At 42.2% G+C, this 24,357-nt stretch overlaps 1 protein-coding gene across 2 annotated transcripts in view; it reads left to right on the top strand.

Moving 5' to 3' along the window:
• The window catches only part of ZSWIM6 (zinc finger SWIM-type containing 6), a 183,996-nt gene that overhangs the window by 14,694 nt on the left and 144,945 nt on the right, over positions 1-24,357 (top strand). The window contains exon 1 of one of the 2 annotated variants that reach the window (XM_075932864.2): positions 18,390-18,520. The exons of the other annotated variant lie outside the window; for it this stretch is intronic. The gene's annotated coding sequence lies outside the window, so the exon portion shown is untranslated. Of the gene's footprint in view, positions 1-18,389; positions 18,521-24,357 lie in introns of those variants that run through there. 2 annotated transcript variants of the gene reach the window in all.

The following is a 24,357-nucleotide window of genomic DNA, read 5'->3' as shown; positions in this document are numbered from 1 at the left end:
AAGGTATAGAGAGAGTTTTGAAGAATGGCACGTTGCAAAGTTGATCCACATCATATATATTTTTTCCCAATAAGCAGTCTTCCTTACGATTCATTCTTGCTGCTAAACCCTACATAATCATATTGCATTGCTTACACTTGACAGGTTTTCCTTTTTTACCCAGGGAATGGATTTCTTCAAAATATTTCCAGATAGGGTATCTCTTATACCTTGAATTCATGACAGAAGTGTGGGGGAAATAGCGGAAGGTGTGTTTGCTGAATGTCTTCCCTCTTTCTTTCCAGTTCACTCCACTTTTCCTTTCTATGCTTCCATCCTTTCCTATACACTGTTTCTCTTTAGATACTGTCTAACTAACTCCCATGCCATGCTTGCCTAAGTCCACCACCACCACATAAGCACAGAACAGAAACAGGTCTGTCTTTGCATATGTTAGTTTGCTGAGGGACAAATTCAAAGCCCAGAACTTTCAAGAAGCAATAGTTGACTAGAGGAACTAATTCATTTTGAGAGACCGTAAGTGTATGTGTATTATGTTTCTGATTTAATTGTAACTGTTACTTTTAAATGAGAAATTTAGTGTGCTATTGATTTTTTTTTTTAAGTAAAAAAATCATTGCTTTTTTAATTTACCCTTTTAGAGGTAGCATGGGGCAAAGTATGGAGCTATGTAAGGGAGAAGCTGACAGAATAGTGGACAGAAAAGTTGGACAGAAGGCATGGGATTTATCTCTTAGTAGCTTATTACATCAGATGGGGTCAGACTAAATAAAGATGGTGCTTTCAAGTGAAGCTGGAAAGGTTTTAGTGGATGTGGCGGTGAAGAGCAAAGAACCCCAGAGGAGGCTTATGTGATCAGTGACAGACAATATGGCCAGCAGCATTCACAACAGGATTGAACGAAGTAAGGTGACAGTTGAGGACAGAAAATTGGAGGTTGATACGTGAAATAAGGGCTTGGGCAAGAGTTCAGGTTGCATGGATAGAAAGGGAGACTGTATTTTGAGGTGTTGTGTAAGAAAAAGCACAGACTTCAAAGTATCTTGAATGTGGATTCAGTAAGAGGGCAGAGTCCAAGATGGTACCCAGCTGATGATCCCTTCCCCTCCCCCCCCCCCACCCCGATTGGTAGAATGGTGGGGCTGTCCAGTGATAAAGGTTAGAGAAAAGATATCAAGGGCTTAGTTTTGGCCTTGGACTGTTTAAGATGTGATATCTCTTCATGGATGTCAGAATGAGATGCTATGTTGGATAAAAGGAGACTTCCAATCGGTAACAATGGACATGGTGAGTCATCATAAAAATTGTAGTTAAAGCCATGCTTGTAGTGAAGAGCACTTAAGACAAGGAGAAGACATAAGGATAAAGTCATAAGGATAGAGCCTTAAGGAAGACAAACAGAAATGGGATGGATGAGGATGTGCCCTCGAAATCAGATGCTGATGGTGATTAGGGACATGGATGGAGAACCACAAAAACTAATGCAAGTCAGAATTTCAAGGGGTGGTCAAATGATAATCATTGAGAGGTTTGGGTGCATTAGATTAGATTACAGCCCTGAAAGTTGGCCAGGAAGTTAGACTTTAGTTTCAGCAGAGTGTAGAGTGGACATGAGATCCAGGGTCAAAAACAGAATGGGAAGAAAGGCATTTCTGACAGCAATAGTAAACCGCATGTTTGAGGTGTTTCATCATGAAGGGATGAGGTGGAGAGAGTGAATAGTTTGAGAGAGAAGTGGGGAAGTCCAGAGGATTGCAGGACTTCTGCTGGAGTTGCTCAGCAGCATCAGAATAAGAACATAGAACGTTATGATCAGGATGGTGGTGCTAGCATTAAGATGGGGAGAGGAGCACAAGAGTTAGTCCATGAGTGAGGAGAAAGAGAGCAGAGGTGAATCCATGAATACCAAAGGACTGAAAGCCACAAAAAGAAAAGGTGGTAGGGATGTGAGAAATGGTGGCGATGCGGTGGTCAGAAGAGGAAGCAATAATGGAAAGAGTATTCCTTCCATGTTTAGTGAAGACAGGATCAATGCCCATTCCTCCTCCCCCAAGCCTGTTTCATGAGTAGGAGAGCTGATCCATTGCTGTAGATCAAAGCTGGTGCTAGTCTTAAACAGACCAAAACATTGCTTATGGCCTTGAGAAGCACAGGGGGGTCCTATACTAGTGTGTGGGGTTGGGCAAAAATATGATTGGGGTCCACAATGAACTGGGACCTGCACTGTAAGGCAAAGAAACAGGACAGAAGGGGATCAGATGGGATGCTGGTATCAAAATGGGAAAAAACCGAGGACAAGGTTGGGGGAATAGAGATAGGGCAGGGGTCCACAATCTTTTCAAACAGAAGAGCCAAACTACATCAACATTCAGAACAAGTGGTCCACAAAGAGCTGTATAAGAATACCCATTTGCATGACTGAAAATATACAACTTAATATTATTGATAATTGACATAATGATTAATAATAGCAGTCTTTATTTAATGTGACTTCTGCTGCATCATTTCGCACATGTATTTGAAGTTTACATCATAACTGATCAAATCCAGCTTCATGGATGCATTCAGCTGTCTTCTGTCAATCTTACAGCAGGGGGCTGGGGATGTTGGAGTGCAGGAGTCTGGAAATGTGGGAATGCAGGATTTTGGGGATTTAGGGTTATGAGGGGCTCAGGGAAGGGGTTTCAGATGTATGAGGGGCTCAGGGTTGGGGGAAGGGAGGGCGCAGGAGTGTTATGATGCTGTGACCAGATGGAGTCTGGTCAAGGAAAGGAATGGAGGAGGTTGAAGAACGAGAGGGTGGCTGCAGAGACTGTGTCAGAGAAGGGAACTCCAGTACCATGTGAGAGCTAGGTGAAGGATGGAAGAAATCATCAATGACGAGTTCCTCATTTATTTTTGTTTTTAATATGGAACGAGCGTTCCAGAGGAGTTAGAATTCTTCAGAGGTCATCACGTCCAGTGTTGTGCCCTCACAGAAGTACCAAGGACTACGGACCATGGAGATCATACCTGATGATTGTTTAACCTGTTCTTAAATATCTCCAGTGATGGAAATTTGACAACCTCCCTAGGCAACTTATTCCAGTGTTTAACCATCCTGACAATTAGGAAGTTCTTCCTAATGTCCAACCTAAACCTCCCTTGCTGCAATTTAAGCCCATTGCTTCTTGTCCTATCATCAGAGGTCAAGGAGGACATTTTTTTCTCACTCTTGTAATACCCTTTTAGATACTTGAAAACTGCTATCATGTCCCCTCTCTCTTCTCTTTTCTAAACTAAACAAGCCCAATTCTCTGTCTTCCCTCATAGTTCGTGTTTTCTAGATCTTTAATCATTTCTGTTGCTCTTCTCTGGACCTTCTCTCATTTCTCCACATTTTTCTTGAAATGTGGTGTCCAGAACTGGACACAGTACTCCAAAGTGAGGTCTAATTAGAGTGGAAGAATTACTTCTTGTGTCTTGCTCTCAACACTCCAGTTAATGAATCTTAGAATCATGTTTGTGGGTTTTTTGTTCTGTTTTTTGTTTTAACAGTATCACACTGTTGACTCCTATTTAATCTGTGATTCACTATGACCCCTAGATCCCATTCTATAGTATTCCTTCCTAGACAGTCGCTTCAAAGTATTCACTGATTGGGTGTCTTACTCTCTCACATTCAAAAGCTTTATGCACAGAAAGTACAGGGCATCCACCCAAGACCATTACCATGCAAAGGCTTTGGGAGAAGAAAATAGAGGAAGAATGTTATGTATAAGGGCACTGTGAGGGGAATCCACTTTTTACTGTGGATGAGCTTACTTCATACTTGGGGGAAAGCTGCCAGGGGGAAGAGGAAGCAGTTGCTTGGATTCTTTACTCCTGCAGATGTCTCATTCAGATCCTTTTCACTCTCTAATGCTGGAAGTGTGTTTCTGTATTATCAAATAAAAACTTGTTGAGTTTAGAAGGTAGAAAGGAACTCAGAAAAAGTTTTGCTAAACTTAAAGGTAATAGCAACCATGCGTCAGTTTTATTTTGTTTTGCTGAGAGCAAGGTCTTAACTGTCACAAAGACTTTGTGTATGGATGCATTTCCCCGCCTGCTATTAAAACAGACTTTATAAAATCTCAGTTCTAAGTCCTGTAAAGAGCCTGGCATTTTAAGGTTTGTTTTGTAATTAGTTATTAAGTTGAATTGCTTTATCACATAAAAAGACAAACACCTACCGACATTTTAATGTCTGGGTTTTGCTAGAATTCCTGCAAGTAAATTGTTTTTAATCCCGCAAAAGTCATGCCTTGTATCTGTCCATTACTGCACATTACACAGGTTAAGGGACCAACATCAGTTTTTCTTCTCTTTCCGGTTTTACTTCTTCCACAGCTCTATCTTCTTATTGCCCTGCGCGTCCCCCCTCTTTTTTTTTTTTCTCCAGCCCTTTCTGCCTGTCCAAATCTTCATTTCATCTTCTGCCTCCTTCTCTCTCACAAGATCTGTCTCAGCATTGGTCATGCCTCAATCCCCAGTAGTCTCTTTGTAACCTCAGACTTACCATATTTTCCGGCGTATAGGGCGACTGGGCGTATAAGACGACCCCCTATCTTTTTTAATTAAAAGATAGGGTTTCATCTTATACCCCAGCGCCCCTCCGCCTCCTTTGCTCCCGGTGTCCCTGGTCTGCTGGAGATGGTCCCCAGCAGACCAGAGGCACCGGGAGCAAAGCCGCCAGGAGCGCCTGGGCTTGACCCCCCCCCCCGCCGGAGCCCCTCCGCGGCTTTGAAAGCCTCGGGGGAAGCCGGCGGGGGGGCATCCCAGGCGCGCATGGGCTGCCCCCCCGCCGGAGCCCCTCCGCGCGGAGGGGCAGCCCATGCGCGCCTGGGATGCCCCGCCGCCGGCTTCCCCCGAGGCTTTCAAAGCCGCGGAGGGGCTCCGGCGGGGGGGCAGCCCATGCGCGCCTGGGATGCCCCGCCGCCGGCTTCCCCCGAGGCTTTCAAAGCCGCGGAGGGGCTCCGGCGGCGGGGCATCCGGCGTACAAGAAGACCCCCGATTTTTGGGGGATGTTTTTTAACTTCAGAGGTCGTCTTGTACGCCGGAATATACGGTAATCCTAGCCGCCAGGCTTTTCTTCTCTCTAATCTTCTGTAGGTAGGCCATGGGTAGGGAAGTTAGGGTAGAGAACATGGCAGTGGATATCTGCTATTCCTGATCCTCCATTGATATAAGTTAGCACTGCCTACATCAGCCTTAACTTTTGTGGTGGGTCCAGCTGGCTCTGAATAGAGAAGCCATAGCATTGCGATCCCTGTGAGTCCTCCCTCTTTTTTGCTCTCTGAGCAGAGTTTCAATGAAATGGAGAGACAAGCCCAAAATTCCTAACACTTCTTTGTGTCCTCTGCCATCTCTCCATCCTCAGACTGTGTGCTATGTTACTGATAATCTTGCTACTTTCCTGTTCTTGTCCAGGCCATTTAGTGTTCTTTAAAGTACACCAAAGATACAAGACATTATTGCCCCTTTTGAAACTCAATGAATGAATCAATTTGTGGACTATCTAGAATTCCTTTGTTTTGTATAGCAAAGTGTGTCCACCTGTGCACAGCTATTTCCTCTGTTCATCTCAAATGCCTTAGGTTCACAACTGACCATTGCAGATTCCTGTAGAAGCCTCTAACATTTGCATTTCCCTTGAACTCTCACAATGATTATGACCGGGCAAGCAGTAGCTTTTAGTGATGATGGACTCCGGGTTATCCAAATATGCAGTCTTTTCAGGAAGCAGCTGGTTCAGTCAATGTCCTTGTGTATATTAAAAGCCCTAATGATAATAGTGACTGGGAATAAAAGCTGGTTGACTGGTTCTCCCTTCTCCTTACGGTGCCTTCTTTTTGGAGCAGACATAGAAGTGTTTTATCTCCACATAGTAACAACAATCAGGAGTAGTTGATCTAGATCCATAACTGTATCTACAGCATGGCTTTTACCAGTATAATTACATCTACAAAAACTTATAACTGGTACTTATATATTTTTAAGAATAATCCATCACTTAGGAGTTCTCAGAGTGCTTGGGTCATAAACGAATTGAATATTATAAGAGTAGGGAAGGTGTGTATAATTCTTTGACGTGCATAGCATGTGCCTAGTACACTTTTGCCTTAAAGCAAATAACCAGTAAGTCTAGTTATTAATCACTCCCTCCAGAGCCAAGCATTGGAGGCTCTGCACCACCGGAATGATCACTACGTGTGGTTTACTCTACTCGTAGGTAGTAATTATTTCTTGTAACATTTGAAGTGTGTGTGGCATAATACCTTCTGGCTCATGTGTGAACTTCTCACATGAAATTATAGAAATGGTTTTCTCTTGTCCTTTCAGATTACCTTGGTAGCTCTGGGGAATTAGAGTAATCAACCACTGCAGAAGGCAGGCATTTGAGTTGTGCGGGGGGGAGAGAGAGGCAGGGTATATGTCATGCACACTCATTTTTATCTGTGTATTGTGAATTTTCACCTTCAGTTCTCTGGGTTTCTTCAAAAGCTGTAGCTTTTGTGCAGTCAGAAAATACAAATACTGGTTATTTGCCTTGTTTAATTTCCCAACATTTCCCATTCTTTGTGGCAAAGGCAAGACTACAATATAGGTTGAACTTCTCTGATTTAGCAACATCTGTGGTCCAGCATGATTTTAGTTAGATAAAATCATAGAATCCTAGGGCTGAAAGATCTCAAGAGGTCGTATACAGCACCCTGCCCAAAGCAGGACCACTTACCATGCATGTGGCCAAGTTTCTCGTGGTCCAATAAAATGTGTTTACAGCCACTGTGCTGTTTAGCTCTAGTTTACTCCTAAATGTCTTCGAGCGGCCCAGCAAGCAGTAGAAGTGTTGGTAATGCTGCTATACAATATTGACCTCCCATGGTTTGGCAAATTCTCTGGTTTGGCATTGGTCAGGTACCAAGAGTGTCAGACTAGAGAGATCCAAACAGAATATTCTCTCATCCCAATGTGTAAGCACAACTATAGTTTCTTTCTGTAGGGTGCTACTGAATCTTCCCACACCACACGGAAGTTTTTTGGTGGTTTTTTTCAAGATAATTTTGCTCTTTGAGGTCCATTTCTGCTTTGAAATGTGACCAGGTAAAAATGGGCATCACCTTAGACTGATATGTTCCATGTATATAATCATTCATGTCTCTGATAAAATACATGGTCACAACTTTTTTTTTTTTTTTCCTGTTAGCCCTGCAGGAGTATAGTTCAGAGTTAGCTGGATTCTTTATCCTTGTGCATCAACAGTACTGTTCATTGTACTTTGATCAGTTGCTCCTCTGCAACCATACTGAAGGCAGTAGGGTACAAAGGTCTAACAGAGGCATTACTTTACTTTCAGGATCTCCATTACTGCAAGTAATGCATGAGAAAGAAACAACCCAGCATAACTAACAAGGGAAAATCTTATTAATTTGTAAACGGAGCACTTGATGCAAAGATCGAGACTCTAAAATGGCTTTGTGAGGCACTACATTTCAAAGTGGTATAATGCTTGAACAAAATGTTGTATAACGGGCATAGTATGTTATGATGTCTGCTTCTTTAAGGCAAGTTAGATAGAATATGTGTAAAATATATGGTATAGAAGCAAAAGTTGTGTAATCCAATTCAGATTAATAAGCAATAGAAAACCAAGCTTAAAGGCTGGATGGGGTGGAATGCATCAGAAGCTTGGCTTCCCTCTTGTTCCTTGTGTAAGAACCTGTCAGTCACTTTATCTGCACATGTGGCGCACAGAATCTGCTCTTTGGTGCACCAAGGGAGGGGTGAGGAAGAGGCATGGCCCAGACATTGCACTATCCTGCACAGCATTGTGTACCTGGGCTCTCGTAGTGTGGGAGGTGAGACCTCCTGATGGGCTCCCTTCCCATGTCTGTGTGCATTGCCATCTGGTATTATGTGAGCTTGATTTGGGTCACTCACACATGCTGGTGCTCTTCCTGGGCTTCTACATTGACTCCCTTGCAGGCCTGTATGAGAAACTTGCAGCCATAGCCCCTAGAATAACTATGGCTTGTTTGCCAGTGTACCTTTTCTTTCTGTCCTTTGCTTGTGGGAAGCTTGAATCATCACTAGCCCCTCTGGAACAGTTTAGCTCCTTTTGTCTAACTTCTGTGAAGGGTGTTGCTATTGCCAACCGTACATGCTACTGTGTACTTGGTTTCTAACCAAATGTTTTTTTTATTTTATTTTATTTATTTTATTTATTTTTTTTTTTGGTTGAGAGATGAGGCTAAAGAGCTTTACTATCCCACTTAATCATGACACAGAGTTGGCAGGCTGGTTTACTAATTTCTCTTTCCATAAATGCATGTTTTAGGACTATTATATCTGCTTGATATTGAGTATATGTATGGCAGCTATTAGGATTTATTTAAGGTTGGCTGTTTTAAAGGAACACCAACTTGAAGTCTTCCATTTAAAAAATAGCTTCAGATACCTTCTCTGCTCTCTCATTTTCCTGCTAATTTGTGTAGTTTTACAATGACATTTTACCTTCCCTCGTTATGTAGCAGGCAGGCATTCAGGGAAAACTGAATCATTGTACTGTAGAACAATAAAATTAACTATATACAAAGTATAGTGACCTACATAAACAAACAAGAAAACATGTAGACACAATAATTTTGGATGTTTGCAAGAAGAGGTAAAAACTTCAGATAGGCTTTTTGTTTTTGAAAGTTGACAGTGTCTCTGTTCCTCAATAAAGCATCATCAGACTTAGTATCAACCCAAGCCTTACACAGGAAAGGTAAAAAGCTTCCAGATAAAGTAACCTACTAAGACTGATAAATGAACTGAGCAGACAGATTTTTTTCCCCTCCTGTAACTATTAAATGACTTACTATTTGTTTAGTTTTTGACCTACTGACAATGTAACAAGTACAGAAAGTGTTAGGGCTGTTATTTTAGTCATTCAACTCACATGATTTTAGTCATTCAACTCACATGATTAACAAACAAAAAATGGCATTTTAATGGTCACTGTTACACAGTACTATATGAAAATATAGAAAAACATCCAAAATGCTGAATAATTTTTATATGTACAGTAAAACTCCAATAGTCCGGCATCCAATTGTATGGCACTCCTGATAGTCTGGCATCAAAATGGCAAGAGCATAGTGAGTGAGCTTCGGCAAAAAATGAGTCACGTGGCAGCAGCTGGACCAAGCAAAATCAAACAGGACTGAGTCAGTTTGCCACTGCCATTGTGTGATGCTGGACAGTGCTTGTGCTACAATAAAAAGGGTTAAAAACACGTTATATACTGTGTGTGTGTGTGTGTGTGTGTGTGTATAACCATCTTATAGTACCTCCTGATAGTCCGGCATATCCGATAATCCAGCACCATCTAGGTCCCAAAGGTTCTGGATTATCGCAAGTCTACTGTATTATATTCTGTCTTGTAACTGAAATTAGTGTATGTTTAATTACAAATATTTGTAAAAATAAATAAAAAATATTTTTCAGTTTGCCCTTATGCAAGTATAGTAATGCAATCTTTGTTCTAAAAGAACAACGTACAAATAAAGGGGTTTTTGTTACCTAATTATGCTAAAAATCTAAAACTTCTGAGCCAACAAGTCCACTCAGTCCTATTGCTTGTTTAGCCAATCATTTACAAAAGATAACACTGCTTCTTATTTACAGTGTTACAAGAAAGTGAGAACAGGTATTTGTATGGCACTTTGGTAGCCAGCATAGCATACCTGGTATGTAAATGTCTTGCAAACATTTGTATGCTCCTTCATGCTTTGGCCATGTTTCTGTGTTGGTGATGCTTATTTTAAAAAGTAATTAAATTTTGTGGCTATACTTTGGGGAGAACTGTATGTCCCCTGCTCTGTTTTATCCATATTCTGCCATGTAATGATATAGCAGTCTCAGATGATGACCCAGCACACACTGATTTTAAGAACACTTTCACTGCAGATTGCAGTCCCAAAACAAAGAAGGTACCAATGTGAAATTTCTAACGATAGCTACAACACTCGACCTAAAATGTAAGAATCTGAAGTCCCTCAGATTTTGGACAGCACGAGGAGTAAAGCATGCTTTCAGAAGTTTTAAGAGCAACTTAGATGTGGAAACTATAAAACCTAAACCACCAAAAAAGAAAATCAACCTGATGGTGAAATCTGATTTGGATTGTTGTTGAGCAGAACCTGCTATCCGCATAGGTACATATCCCTTGGAATGATGGTTAAAGCATGAAAGGACCTATGAATCCTTAGCACATCTATCTTGTAAATATTTTAGAAAGCTGGCTACAGCAGTGCTATGAGAATGCCTGTTCTCACTTTCAGATTACATTGTAAACAAGAAGCAGACAGCATTATAGAAATGTAAAGAAATGTATTTATCTGAGTGACTGACTGACTGAATAAGAAGTAGGATTGAAGAGACATGAAGGGTGTAAAATTTTGGATTGTTTTGTTTTTTGAATGCAGAGGAGGGAGTTGTATGTAATTCTACATTTGTAAGTTCAACTTTCATGATAACTTTCAGTGCTTGTTAGGTGAATTGAAAAATGTTTACAGTACAAATACTTGTAATACAAATATAAAGTGATCACTGTATACTTTTCTCTGTGGTAACTAGAAATCAATATATTTGAAAATGTAGAAAACATCCAAAAATATATAAATCAATTGAATGTTTAGTTGTGGGATTAACATCCATTAATTTTTTTAAATTGCTTGACAGCCTTAGAAATTCTTATTGGTTTTAAACCCTGTGATACTGGTTGACTTGTGGGCTCAGAGTTACTGTCAGATACCACGTTGTTGGAAGGCGGATCTGGTTCATCTCCGGCTGTCTCTCAGTATATAGACTTTTTTTTTTAATGCAAGTTTATCTTTGGAAAGTTAAGCAGAGAACTCTAGTAAAGTCTTCTAAGTGACAGCCAGTCATATAAAACTTTTCATGGCATCTGAATTAAGTCTTTCCAGCAGAGGGTTCACTAACAGCTTCCATAGAGACTTACCATTAGTCTGCTCCATTGGCTTTGTGAGAGCTCAGCAAAGTTATTTCCTTGAGGTGCCCCTGGGAAGATATACCTCCTGAGCATTGTCCATACTGGTGTTAACAGTCGTTAATTTAGCAACTTAGAAAAACTTACTTCTTGTGTAATTTAGATTCCAGCAGATAATAAATCCAGATTTGGTCACCAGAATGACATAAGACAAAAAATGATGAAGGCAGGTCATTAGTACCTTCCACCTATTCTAAATAAGGTAGTTATTCCCAGCCTACATAGACCATTGTGCTTACTAAATGTGCAAAATTTGCTAAATTAATGAATTTAGAGGGCACCCTGCTTTTAAAAAGGCCACTACACTAGGGAATAAATACCTAAAACCACAACATAGCTTCTCATTGAAGAGCCTTTCCTCTTATGGAAAAGCGGCGAGGAGTCCTGTGGCACCTTAGGGTATGTCTATACTACCACCCTAGTTCGAACTAGGGTGGTAGTATAGACATACCCTTATAGACTAACTGAAGTGTAGGAGCATAAGCTTTCGTGGGCGAAGACCCACTTCGTCAGATGCATGTAGTGGAAATTTCCTGAGGCAGGTATAAATATGCAGGCCAGAATCAGGCTGGAGATGACGAGGTGGATCCAATCAAGGAGGATGAGGCCCACTTCTAGTAGCCAATGTAGAGATGTGAATTCTCCTCTCTTGGAATTCACACCTCCAGATCAGCTACTAGAAGTGGGCCTCATCCTCCTTGATTGGATCCACCTCGTCATCTCCAGCCTGATTCTGGCCTGCATATTTATACCTGCCTCAGGAAATTTCCACTACATGCATCTGACGAAGTGGGTCTTTGCCCACGAAAGCTTATGCTCCTACACTTCAGTTAGTCTATAAGGTGCCACAGGACTCCTCGCTGCTTTTGCAGATTCAGACTAACATGGCTACTCCTCTGATACTTTCCTCTTATGGAGTATCCTATGATTTCCCTCTCATTGCCTCATTTTCCTTCCATTGAGGTTCTGTGTTTTGGGTGTAAAGATGGGTGACTTATTCTGCATCATGAGAACTAGTCTCTGCTTCAAAGAATGCCTTCTGATCCATCATGGGAGTGAGGTCCTTTTGTGTGAGCAGAAAGTGCCTCTGAAGGAAAGTATTAACTGCACACAGTCAGCCTCCTCTCCCTTCATTTCCGTGCAGTAACAATAAAAGGAAAAGGCCAAACCAAAAAACAACCTACTCCTATGGCTGCCTCATCATGAAAAGTAATAGAGAGGTAGCCGTGTTAGTCTGATCTTGGTAAAAAAAAATGTAGCACTTTAAAGACTAACAAGATAGTTTATTAGGTGATGAGCTTTCAAGGGCCAGATAATAAACTATCTTGTTAGTCTTTAAAGTGCTACATATTTTTTTTCTTTTGTTTCGTCATGAAAAGGTAACTAAAAATGTACTAGGGCAGGGGCGGCCAATAATTTTTAGGAGGGCCACAACACACATCTTTTGAAGTGGCCCTGGGCTGAAGAGACAGGGCCTCAGGTGGAAAGGGTAGGGCCCGGACACTTCTGTGCTCCCCCGCCCCCAAGTTCTATTGATCTGGGGGTTCTGAGAACATGCAGTCTCCTTCCCTGCTAGGGGCACACAGCGTTTAGAGTGAACCGCCAGCTCTTCAGCTGGCTTTTCACTCTAAGTGCCATGTGCACCTGGCAGGTAAGGAGACTTTGTATGCTCCCCTGTCTCCAGGCCTGGGGGCGGGAGAGTGGAAGAATGTTCCTGGGCTGGATCAGCCCACTTTCTGGGCCAGATTCAGCCTGTGGAGGCTCTCTTGCCCATCTTTGTACTAGAGGAAGCCAGATCACCTGACTTGGAAGTGGGCATGAAATATCTTGTTGGATTTGAAAGTGTTTCCTCTTGAAAGCAGAAACCATCTGCACTTAAGATAACCAAGTCACAAATGTGTATTAAATCCTTCAGCCAGTAAAGGTTTGAAATGCATTCCTGGCAGATTAGCAGAAATCCTTTACAAGATGTTAGGAAGAACCTTCTTTCCCTCCCGTTTCTCAAAATTATGTTAAGAGAAATTGCTCACACAACAAGCTTCATTGAATTACCAGTGGGATTTTGAAGATGTACTCAGTGCCAGCAGAAACAAGTGACTAACCTAAATGTTGCGATAAATATAATTTCTTTGTAAACAACTAGAACAACTGAACAAAGTGCAGAAATCACCATAGAAAATGTGAGTCAAAATCAGACAGCTGTAACTAAACTACAAACAAAGCAGCATGATACTGAATTTTAACCCAAACTAAAATCTCCTAAACCTAGATCTGTACCCATGTTGGCAGAATGTCATAAAGACTGAGAAATATGCAAATGGTTAAAAGGAATCTGCTTATTCTGACTTGACATTTAACTGTTCCACTCAAAACATTCCATTCCTAACATATTACATTCCTTGATTTTTCCCTAATGCATTTAAAATGATAAAAGCCCTTTTTCCCTTGATTAATCATTCAACATTGGCACACATCTAGTCATTGCAATAGATTTGTGTAAAACACTAAGTAGGCTGGTACTCAGAGTGGGAACAAGACTGCTAAGAAGACCTTCATTAACCCCTATGTGCCAATGAGTCCTTCAGTGCTCTTTCTACCAATATCCTTGCATTTCACATTAGCACTTATCAGCAGGGATCCTGTTTTTTGGCACCAAAAGGTTAATTAATTTGGCTATCATGCCTGTTGAGAGCCTTCAAACTGAGTCCCATGTATAGGTGGAAGATGAAAACCTTTCAAATTGTATTTCCAATTCCAATGTGTACTTTGGAGAAATCCTTCACGATAAATGTAAGAACTCTCTGCCTACTCTAATTTTCATTTGGCAGTAATGAATTTTCCATACATCTCAGCTGTTTACCATATGAACAGCTGACAAAAGTTCATGAGGCTTTCAGAGGTAAGGTGAGCTGGCTCTTGGATAGAACAAAGGCCTTTGGTGCAGAAAAACTGCTTTTTAAGGCACGCAACTGTCAAGGCAGCTGGTAGCTGGAGTGTTGCAAATCTGACATACTTTGGAAACTGACGTTTCCAGATATATGTTGTGGCTTTTAAGTTCAGGGAATTATTTTTCCCTCTTTAAAAATAACCTGTACACGATGGCTTTTAAGGTTTCAGAACTCAATAATGCACCTACAGTTCTTCAGTTTGAAGTCAGTGATGCAAACACCTTCTTAAAAAAAAAATGAAACAAAGATGTTTCATCCATCCTTATATAGTGCTTGTCTCACTTCCCTCAAAATGTGAATTTTATTTTGGAATCCTTTGTAAATAAAGCTTTCTGGATAACCAGTGCCTCATGCTTATGAATCTCAATTTTGATTTGGTCCTCTTTTTTAATAACCTTTTTTCTCTCCTCTTCACAGCCATGGTACCTGGTACTTTGCCACTTTACTAAATTTTTCTACAATTTTGTTTTTTTTCTTTGCTTTAAATCACATGTGTCGTGTGTATCTGAATAATCGTTTAATCTGAGAGAGAGCTTTAAAAGGTGTAGCAATTTTCTTTCCCTGCCCTATACCTTGACATTCATAGAATACTCAAACAGCAATACTCTAAAGAAAAATGTATGTTTTGCTCAAAATTGCAGAGTTTAATGTTTTCATTTGACATTTAACTTCAGGATTTTTTCTGTTTGGAGGGGGAAGAATACTTATCAGGGCAAGGGAACTTGGTAGCAGTTTTTGGAAGTGTAGGAAACCCTAATATATCAGCAGTATGCTGTTAAGAACCAGTAATCAGTCCCTCTCTAAAAGATGTATAAAAACTAAACATTGCACAAATAGTGAGAGGCAGCATTTGATCATTCTACTTATCCACTAACCTTAGGTGATTAACTTTATTTTGGCTGGCAGAGTAAATGGTGATCAAGTAGATTTTAAAAAATAAGTTGTAAATAAATATACAGTAGTTATATACTAGAAGTTACTTGTGTAACTGACTTTATCTAGACAGTGTCCTTTTAACATGTATTATTGACTATCTGGGGGAATTAATGGGAGGGGGCTGTTCAGTTAGTTGACTAGTTCGATTTTCAGACAATGAACAGCTGTGGAAAATCTCCTAAAATAATGCACAGTGCTACATCACTGTGTTGCATGAAATAGTCTCTAAGCTTAGCTGTAGCAGTCTTTAGTCCTCAGAATTGCTTTTTCAGAGGATAAGCTTTAACGTGTTCACTGAACAATAGAAAGTGAACTAAAATTGGCTACAGCCATTTTTTCTAAGTTCTTTACATTGCTTTAAATTACTCTACTTGGTAATTATTCGGCTATGCTGTCCATAAACAGCAAGAGATTTGTCATATTTAAGGATTCTTTTCTAAAAGGGCAGAGGGCATACTTGCAAGGTTGTTGACTTAGAATAGGTTACTGGCTGATGTACCTAAGCTTCTCAAAATACTGTATGTTCAGTATTACAATTTTGCAATAAAAGATAACTAGAACATTCAAAATGCCAGTCTCACACAGGAGCACAAAGTTGAGCTGACTGTAACCGAGAGACCAAGAATATTAAATAGGTATTTTCCCCTTCAATCTGAGGAGAGCTTGGCTTGCTGTAGAGGCAATACTCCCAGTATGTTAGGGTATGTCTACACTTGCCCCTAGTTCAGACTGGGGAGGCAAATGAAGCATTCTGAAGTTGCAAATCAAGCGCGGGATTTAAATATCCCGCACTTGATTAGCATAATTGTGGCTGATCGCCATTTTAAAATGCTGGTCGCCCGATTTAACTCGCCGCGTGTAGAAGTGGTAGTCTGATTTAAAACCCTTCTTTCGAATTAACTGTTACTCCTCATTGCACGAGGGGGCAAGTGTAGACATACCCTTAGGGATAAGCAAGCCTTTTGACAAATGATATAGACACCTGTCAAGTGATTCAGAACAGCATTACCGGAGCTCAGAAGAGAGTTCTGGAGTTCGATCTGCTACCGTTGTAAGCAGATACTCTTTTTCATACAGACCTCTCCTCTCAATTCTGGTCTTCAGACTCCTTCCAAACTTTTTCCTCTGACTCTTTAAGCTGCTGGGATATGGGCAGCTTTTTCCTATGGGTTGAATCAGACCCTTGTGTGGTAGTTGTTCAGGTAATGATAGGTGAAGAGCCAAGGATCAGCCACCTGTCCAAGGGTGAAGCAGAAGTCAGGGCCCAGGGGCCAAGCCAAAGGTCAGAACTGTCAGAAGACAAAGCAAAAGCTGGAGTGGTAGTCATAGGTGTAGCTTGGGTCAAAAAGCATAACAGAGCAGATGTAGCCTAGAGCAGAGGTTGGAGTGAGGATGAGAACAGGGACGAAGAGTCCTGTGACACCTTATAGACTTAACAGATGTATTGGAGCATAAGCTTTCGTGGGCAAAGACTCACTTTGTCATGAGGGTAGTGGAAATTCCAGAGGCAGGTATAAATATACAGGCATAAGAAAATAGTTCCAATCAAGAATAAGGTTAGAGATAACGAGGTCAATTCAGTCAGGGAGGATGAGGCCCACTTCTAGCAGCTTATGTGGAGGTCTGAACACCAACAGAGAAGAAACTGCTGTTGTAGTTGGCTAGCCATTCACAATCTTTGTTTAATCCTAAACTGATGGTATTAAATTTGCAGATGAACTATAGCTGTGCAGTTTCTTTTTGAAGTCTGTTCTTGAAGTTTTTTTTGTTGCAGAATGGCTACCTTTAAATCTGCTACTGTGTGTCCCGGGAGATTGAAATGTTCTCCTACAGGTTTTTGTGTATTGCCATTCCTGATATCTGATTTTGTGTGCGTTTGTTGAGAATAGGGTAAGTGCATCTGCCTGCACAGTACACATTGAGCAACCACTGTGCTGCTGCTATGCTCAAGTAATAGAAGTGGCTCTTCTGACCAATCAGGAAGTGCAAATGTTTAGAAGAGGCTCATTGGGCCCAGCTCTGAGCTTTCTTGGTTGCCTGGGTACCATGCTGAGAGCCATCTGTGGTCTGACATCCTGGATTCTGCAACTGCAAAAAGGAACAAGGAAACAAAGTTCACTGTCCACTCTGCATTCCCTGTTACAGAGGAGAAGCCACCTGATCAGCTGGAGCGCAGCGCAGCCTCTGCTTTTGCTGAACACCAGGGCCAGCTGACCAGGCAGTTTCTCCTCTGCTCCAGCCCAGGTAAAGCATGGTGCACCTGGGCTAAACACCATAGCTGGCCAGCTGCTCCTCTTTGCTCCAGCCCAGCTGCACCGTGCTCAGCCCAGGGAGGCTGCTTCTCCCTCCAGCTGGGCTGGGGCAAAGAGGAAGGGTTTCCCAATCAGCAGGAGCGTGGCACAGCCTCCCCAGGCTGAGCGCAGGGCAGCTGGGAACCACATAGCCCGTGGCAGGTGTGCACTGGATGCGGGGATGTTGGCTGTGCAGTCCCGGTTCTGGGTGCCCCCTCTTGTGTGCCCCATGCGGCAGATTTTGCACGTGGGACAGACCAGTGCTGCTGCTCGCTGGCCACCAACAGACTCGCTTTCTGTTGGCCAAACGAAAATTGAGCTGCCCGGCTAGCCCACCCCTCAATCCAGCCCTGGGCAGGGGGCTTGGGGTGCAGAGTCCAGGAAAGGGTAAGAGTGTAGGAGAGGATTCTAGTCTGGGGAAGGGGCTCTAGTTGGGGGTGCAGGGTCTGAGGGAGTTGTGACCTGAAAGAAGGGGGTGCAGAGGATTTGGGTGGTGTCCCGGGGTGGGAGAATGGGGTGCAGTGTCAGGGAGGGGATAGGGATGCAGGAGAGGTTTCTGTCTGGGGGGGGGGAGAGGTGTAGGAGATCATTCAGGGTCTGAGAGGGAGTTGTGACATGGGAAAAGGGGGGGAAGGGACACAGGGTTTGGGTGGTGATTCAGGGCAGGTAATTGGGCTGAGTGGAGGGGAGATGTGGTGCCAGAGGCAGGCTCTGGCTGGGAGGCACTTACTGAGGCAGGTTCTCTGCTGAAGTCTGTCAGCTGGCTGCTCCACATGGGGTCTGCTCCAGGCATAAGAGTGGGGGAGAGGGAGAAGTCTTCACATGCTTTCCCTGGCCTTGCAAAACTTCTCAGCTCTTATTGGCCAGAGAGCAGCCTGCTGTTTAATGAGTGAGTTGCTCTCTGTATAAGGGTCCTGGTGTTGTGGCCTTTGGCCAGATTGGGGCTGCTGGCAGCCTCTTGCCCACCACTGCACATTCTATCAGTTCAGGAAGCAGCAACACATCTCCTCAGATGGCCACCATGCACATATGCGTCCTGTCCTGCATTCACTATAGTCGCTTTCTGCAAAATGTGAATTCTAAGTCACAGTGTTCATTCTTCTCCTCAAGGTGCTGAATTGTCCCAGAGTTCCCAAAAGATCACCTAGACATCTGGGCAGAAGACTGGTGGAGATCTCTGTTCCTTGGGCAAAACAGAGCAGTGTGCTGCAAGAAACTGCTTTTTCCAACAAGATTATAAGAATCTCACTACCTTCCATTCTAGATACAAGGTGCATTACTTGGTCTTTGTCTTGCACAGCAGACTTGTAATAAACAGATGTTTTAACAAAACAAAAACCTACACATGCAACTTTCCCTTTCCCTGGGGAGAAAGGGAAAGGAGGTGGAGAGGGAGGGGGAAGAATCATACACAGCTGACGCTAGTGATGTCTCTTAATGCATCTCTGGAAGGCATAAAGATATGGTAATGACTGCAGTCTAAAAACTGAAATAGAACTGAGGCATTAGGGGCAAGGAATTCTAAGTGTTAATAGTTTTGATGTGTTATATCCAGGTGACACTGCATGTATGGAATAACTATGCATTGTAAAATGGATGACTGAATTCAATCATCTGTTTGTCAACAGAGGGTCTGGAGATATTTTAAAATATGAGGTACTCTTTAAGAAGGGGGTAGGGAAGAAGAGGTGGAGATGCTGCCTTCTCATTTTTTGAGGTTTTAACATTTCATATTACCCCAAATAGGGGAATTGGTTTCTTTGATATGGAAACCACAATTTAAAAAAACACTTCTAGAAATCCCTTTATCTATGGAGCAGTGTAAATCAGGATGATTAAAGTAACTGATCTTAGTAAATGGGTGAGCATGTTTGTGTTTTTATTTAAATCAAATTGAGGCTTTATGAAACTAATTTGAAAAATGTGCAAATGCAGTTTTAGATTAAAATTAACTCTAAATTTATATACTAAGAAAGTTACTGATAGGGTATCAGAGCTGAATTTAACAGAAGTGTTATAGGGTGAGATTTTACAAAGCTATTAAAGTGCCTACAGTTATACATAGATACAGAATGAGATTTGAAAAGTTCCTATGCAAGTTAGGCACCTAATCTGCTTAAGACAATTTTAATATCCCTAAGAATCTATTTGAAACTTTAGGTACCTAAATATTTTCATAAATGTGGCTTCTTGACCAAAAAAAAATAATAATAATAATTTAGTTCCTGTGACTGCTGCAAGTGCTTCAGCAGCTATGTAATGTGATCACAGGAATAGCTGCATTGACTTGAGTGGAACTACATAGGAGCAGAAGTTACACATGTGCATAAGGTTACAGTGTCAGGAGGCAAAATTATTAAACTTTTCTAATAGAGGCATGAAGTCTGTCATGTCGGCGTCAAAATTTTCACTGTTAACACTGAAGCAATTTGGGTTTTTAGTACATTAATTAATGTATTATGAACATTTTATACATTGGTCAACATTTTCCAAATTACATAAGAAAGGGATTTTGTATAGGGCTGGCGAGAAAATAAGAATTCTGTTTTGTGAAAAATACAATAAAACTCCAATAGTCCATCATCCAATAGTCAGGCACTCCTGATAGTCTGGCATCAAAATGGTAAGAGCCTAGTGAGTGAGCTTCGGCAAAAAATGAGTCACAAGGTAGCAGCAGCAGCAGCTGAACTGTACGAAAAGGGTAAAAAGGGGTTAAAAAAACTAAAACATTACCGTATGCTGTATACAGTATGTACAATAAAAAGGGTTAAGAACACTTTATATACAGTACAGGCAGTCCCCGGGTTACGTACAAGATAGGGACTGTAGGTTTGTTCTTAAGTTGAATTTGTATGTAAGTCGGAACTGGCGTCCAGATTCAGCCGCTGTTGAAACTGACCAGCAGCGGCTGAATCGGACACGCCTGGGGCAGAGCAGCTGGGGTGCTGCTGGGTTGGTCTGGTAGTGCCGACCCTTGGCATAGCGGGACCAACCCGGCAGCACCCCAGCTCCTCTTGGGGACGCCTGGGGCAGAGCAGCTGGGGTGCTGCTGGGTTGGTCCAGAAGCGCTGCACCTCGGCGCTGTGGGACCAACCCGGCAGCCCCCCAGCTGCTCTACCCCAGGCGTCCTGATTCAGCCACTGCTGAAACTGACTAGCGGCGAGAAAAGCCTGGTCTGCTGGGAGGGGGAGGGGGGCGCTAGCTCCGCGTCTCCCTGGTCTGCTGGGGGGAAGCGCCCCCCGCGCTGCCGGAGGCAGCGACAGTGGGGGAGGCACCCCGCACTAGCTGCGTTCCCCCCCCCCCCCCGTTCGTAACTAGGGGTCCGACTTAAGTCGGATTGACCTAACCCGGGGACTGCCTGTATATTCTGTATACATATAACCAGCTTATAGTACCTCCTGATACTCCGGCATATCTGATAATCCGGCACCACCTAGGTCCCATAGGTTCCAGATTATCGGAAGTCTACTGTATTGAGGTTTTGAAATGTTGAAAGGCCTTTTGAAGTTCTGGATACAGACATGTGCTTGAACCTAGGTATCTCACATCCCTATCAAGGGCTCTGACCAGCAGGCTACATAGTCTCTCATTGATTCTCTGAATATTTAAAAATTTATACAAAGTGGAACATCTGAACCAGAGGAGTTTGTAAGAGTGAGTGCTAAGAGACTGACTCTGTAGCTGGGTGAGTATGGCACTTGGTTAGAATATGGGAGAGTTGAGTTCTAAGTCCCTGCTGCAAATTCTGCAGAGTAAGGACTTTATCTTAGAACTCAGAAGAAAACACTGATATCCTATTGGCCCTGAGAAATGTTCCCACCAAAACTTATTAATCAAAATAGATGCACTTCCTAAAAAGTTTAGGTTTGAACTCTGAAAAGGGTAGAATGTTTCTCCTACCTCAGAGTTATTTTGGGACCACATGTTGACTAGTTTAAAGCAAAGAATGGGAGTCAATTTGGATTCAACACAGACTTTTATTTGGATAGGTTTTTTTTCAGTTAGTTGTAATGTCTCCTTCCTTATGCTGATGATGTTGCCTTTACATCATTATCACAAGCTTTGACGCTCCATAATGATGAAATATAAAAATAATCTGATATTGATTTTAACATGTTAGTCTGGAGCATTGCCAGTGGGTCAGACTCCATTTCAGGGAGTTTTTTCCTGGCTTTCAATGAGTATATCAGACAATTCCTGACTACAGTTAATGCAGTTACAGGAGAAACCACTTGATAGTGCATCAGCTGCTGTACTCATTGAAAGGATATAATTTTCTAGTGATCTGTTTCATGTTGTACTCTAGTAAACTCCTAAAATCAAAACAAGGCTTGAAATTTGTTATCGTATTAAAGGAGATAATTTATTGCTCTTTAATGAATTCAGTGCTTGTGAAAAATACTAGTTTAGTCACTCTAATCTCATCTTATTTTACTATTGCTGATGTTCTGCCTCACCTTTCTGCCCTGGAAGGATGACCTCTAGTGATGAGAATAATTTTGTTGCCTTAGTTTATTTATTGAGATTGCTACCCAAGGGTGCTTACTGTGATGGTTATGTTCATGATTTGGATCATGGTCCACTAGAAACTGGCTCAAGTTAATCAGCTTTCCTCTCCCTTCCCTCCCTTGTTGATCTTCAGGGCATGGCATTCTATTCTACATAAATAGAAAATCTAGAGGTTTTTAGCAGAATGTTTCTAATAAGCCTTTGGAGAGCTATTCAGTAACCTAACATCCTGAGGTGATTTCTTATCGGGAGTTGAAACTGAAGCACTTGCCTAGATGTAAAAGGCTACCAGTCAGTTTGTTTTTCCATCTTTCGTCTACCTCAGCCATGCACATGCTATCTAGTGTTTTCTCTTTCTGTAAATTCATTTTTCAGTGGATCCTGCAATACTCTTTAAAGAAATGAGTTTTTGTGTGTGTCCCTCCTCTTGAGGCGTCTTAGCAAGTTTTATGCCCCCCACCACCCCATTGGGGTCTTGTATTTTACTTTAATACATATTTCTATTGTGTGTTAATTTGTAAGCCACATTGAATATTTGTAATAGAAAGGTGGGGTAAAAATATTTTACATTAATAATAATATTAATATATATGCTTTCTGAAACTGGCATAAAATATATCACCATTAATAATCTGCAATTATGACTTGATGTGCAATTTCCTACCTATGTTTCACAGTGAGGATTTCATAGAGGTGAAAGGGGGAAATTAGTCATCAGTGGATTTTTATAAAAATTATTTGAAATAGCATGTGAGCCTGTTTTAAAATGTAATTCAGGTCTTCTGTGATATATGCTACTTTTAAAACTACTTTATAAAGTACATTGTTTGGTACTGCAGTATCTGCAGAGAACATGATTTTGAGGTTTTTGCATTAATGATTTAAATAATCTTGTTTCATTTCAAAACAGCAGTGACGAGAGAGACTCATTTAAAAAAGGATCTTCATTATCTCTAAAGCATAATTACAGGGCCCATTATTTTAGTTTCAGTTCACCATGTGGCCAGCAACTTTAAATAGTTTGTGTTCTGCTTGCATGTGGATTTTAAAATCCTGTTTAGTTTAGGGCAAAAGAATGGTGGGTCTTGTTCATGGAGTATTGTAATCTAGATAAATTAGGAGTCAGGATGTGTGTATGACCAGCTCTCAAAGGTTTGAGCTTTTAACTACTTTCTAGGTAACTGGGGTATATCTTGTTTAAATCTGTGAAACTTTGATTAATAACTCCCGTATGCGTATTTTCTTTTTTGCATGTCTGTCTTGATGTAGATCTTTAGGTCTGTCCTTTTCAAGCATTCGGCCTCTGTACTGTAATTTAATCTAGAGATCAGATTTGACTATAAACTTTTTGAATTCCTGCAATCAGTTCAGATTAATTTATTTTCAAAATAAGTGTTCAGATGCTTTCTTGTTATAAATGTCAACTAACTTGCAGTAATCAATGCAAGACTAGAAGCCAGTTTATTCTGTTTTTGACTGAACTAACAAAACAAGTATTTGCAACTACTATGAATTAAATGGCTAATGTCACAGCACAACTTGTATTTTTAAACTGCTCCTGAAAGTGCTGACAGCATTGGGAATGTTAAGATTTATTGGGGACAGCAAATGATGCATGTTTTATTAGAAGGCGGTGAGTATTATAGTTTGTATTACCATAGTTCCTAGAAGCCATAGTGATGGACCAGGGCCCCACTGTCCTCTGCATTGTACAGAGTAAAGACGGTCTCTACTCCAAATAACTTAGTCAAAGTATAAGATAAGAAGTACCGTATATTCCGGCGTACAAGACGACCTCTGAAGTTAAAAAACATCCCCCAAAAATCGGGGGTCGTCTTGTACGCCGGATGCCCCGCCGCCGGAGCCCCTCTGCGGCTTTGAAAGCCTCGGGGGAAGCCGGCGGGGGGGCATCCCAGGCGCGCATGGGATGCCCCGCCACCGGCTTCCCCCGAGGCTTTCAAAGCCGCGGAGGGGCTCCGGCAGGGGGGCAGCCCATGCGCGCCTGGGATGCCCCCCCCGCCGGCTTCCCCCGAGGCTTTCAAAGCCGCGGAGGGGCTCGGCGGGGGGGCAGCCCATGCGCGCCTGGGATGCCCCCCCCGCCGGCTTCCCCCGAGGCTTTCAAAGCCGCGGAGGGGCTCCGGTGGGGGGGGGGGGGGGAAGCCCAGGCGCTCCTGGCGGCTTTGCTCCCGGTGCCTCTGGTCTGCTGGGGACCATCTCCAGCAGACCAGGGACACCGGGAGCAAAGGAGGCGGAGGGGCGCTGGGGTATAAGATGAAACCTTATCTTTTAATTAAAAAGATAGGGGGTCGTCTTATACGCCCAGTTGCCCTATACGCCGGAAAATACGGTAAGAGGTGGCTACAGATTGGTTCCTTTTGCTTAGTCCTTAGACACTGACTCTGTTGTTGCTCCAGTGCTTTGGCACCCACTGGCAGCTATCCCTCTCCCTACTTAGTGCTTCCCATCTGCCAGTAGTCATCCCAATCAACTCCTCTCCTGCCCTCGCATGTGCCAGAATCAGTTGTTCCACAGTGCAACATGCAGGAGGCACTGGGAAAGAGGGAGTTGGAATGGGGCTGGGAAGAGGCCAGGTGGGGAC

The sequence above is a fragment of the Pelodiscus sinensis genome, chromosome 6 (genome assembly GCF_052426305.1).
Source record: "Pelodiscus sinensis isolate ZL-2025 chromosome 6, ASM5242630v1, whole genome shotgun sequence".
In the NCBI taxonomy this organism is placed as follows: domain Eukaryota; kingdom Metazoa; phylum Chordata; order Testudines; family Trionychidae; genus Pelodiscus; species Pelodiscus sinensis.
The sequence above is the reverse complement of the archived record's forward strand: the minus strand, read 5'-3'. Positions and strand labels throughout refer to the sequence as shown.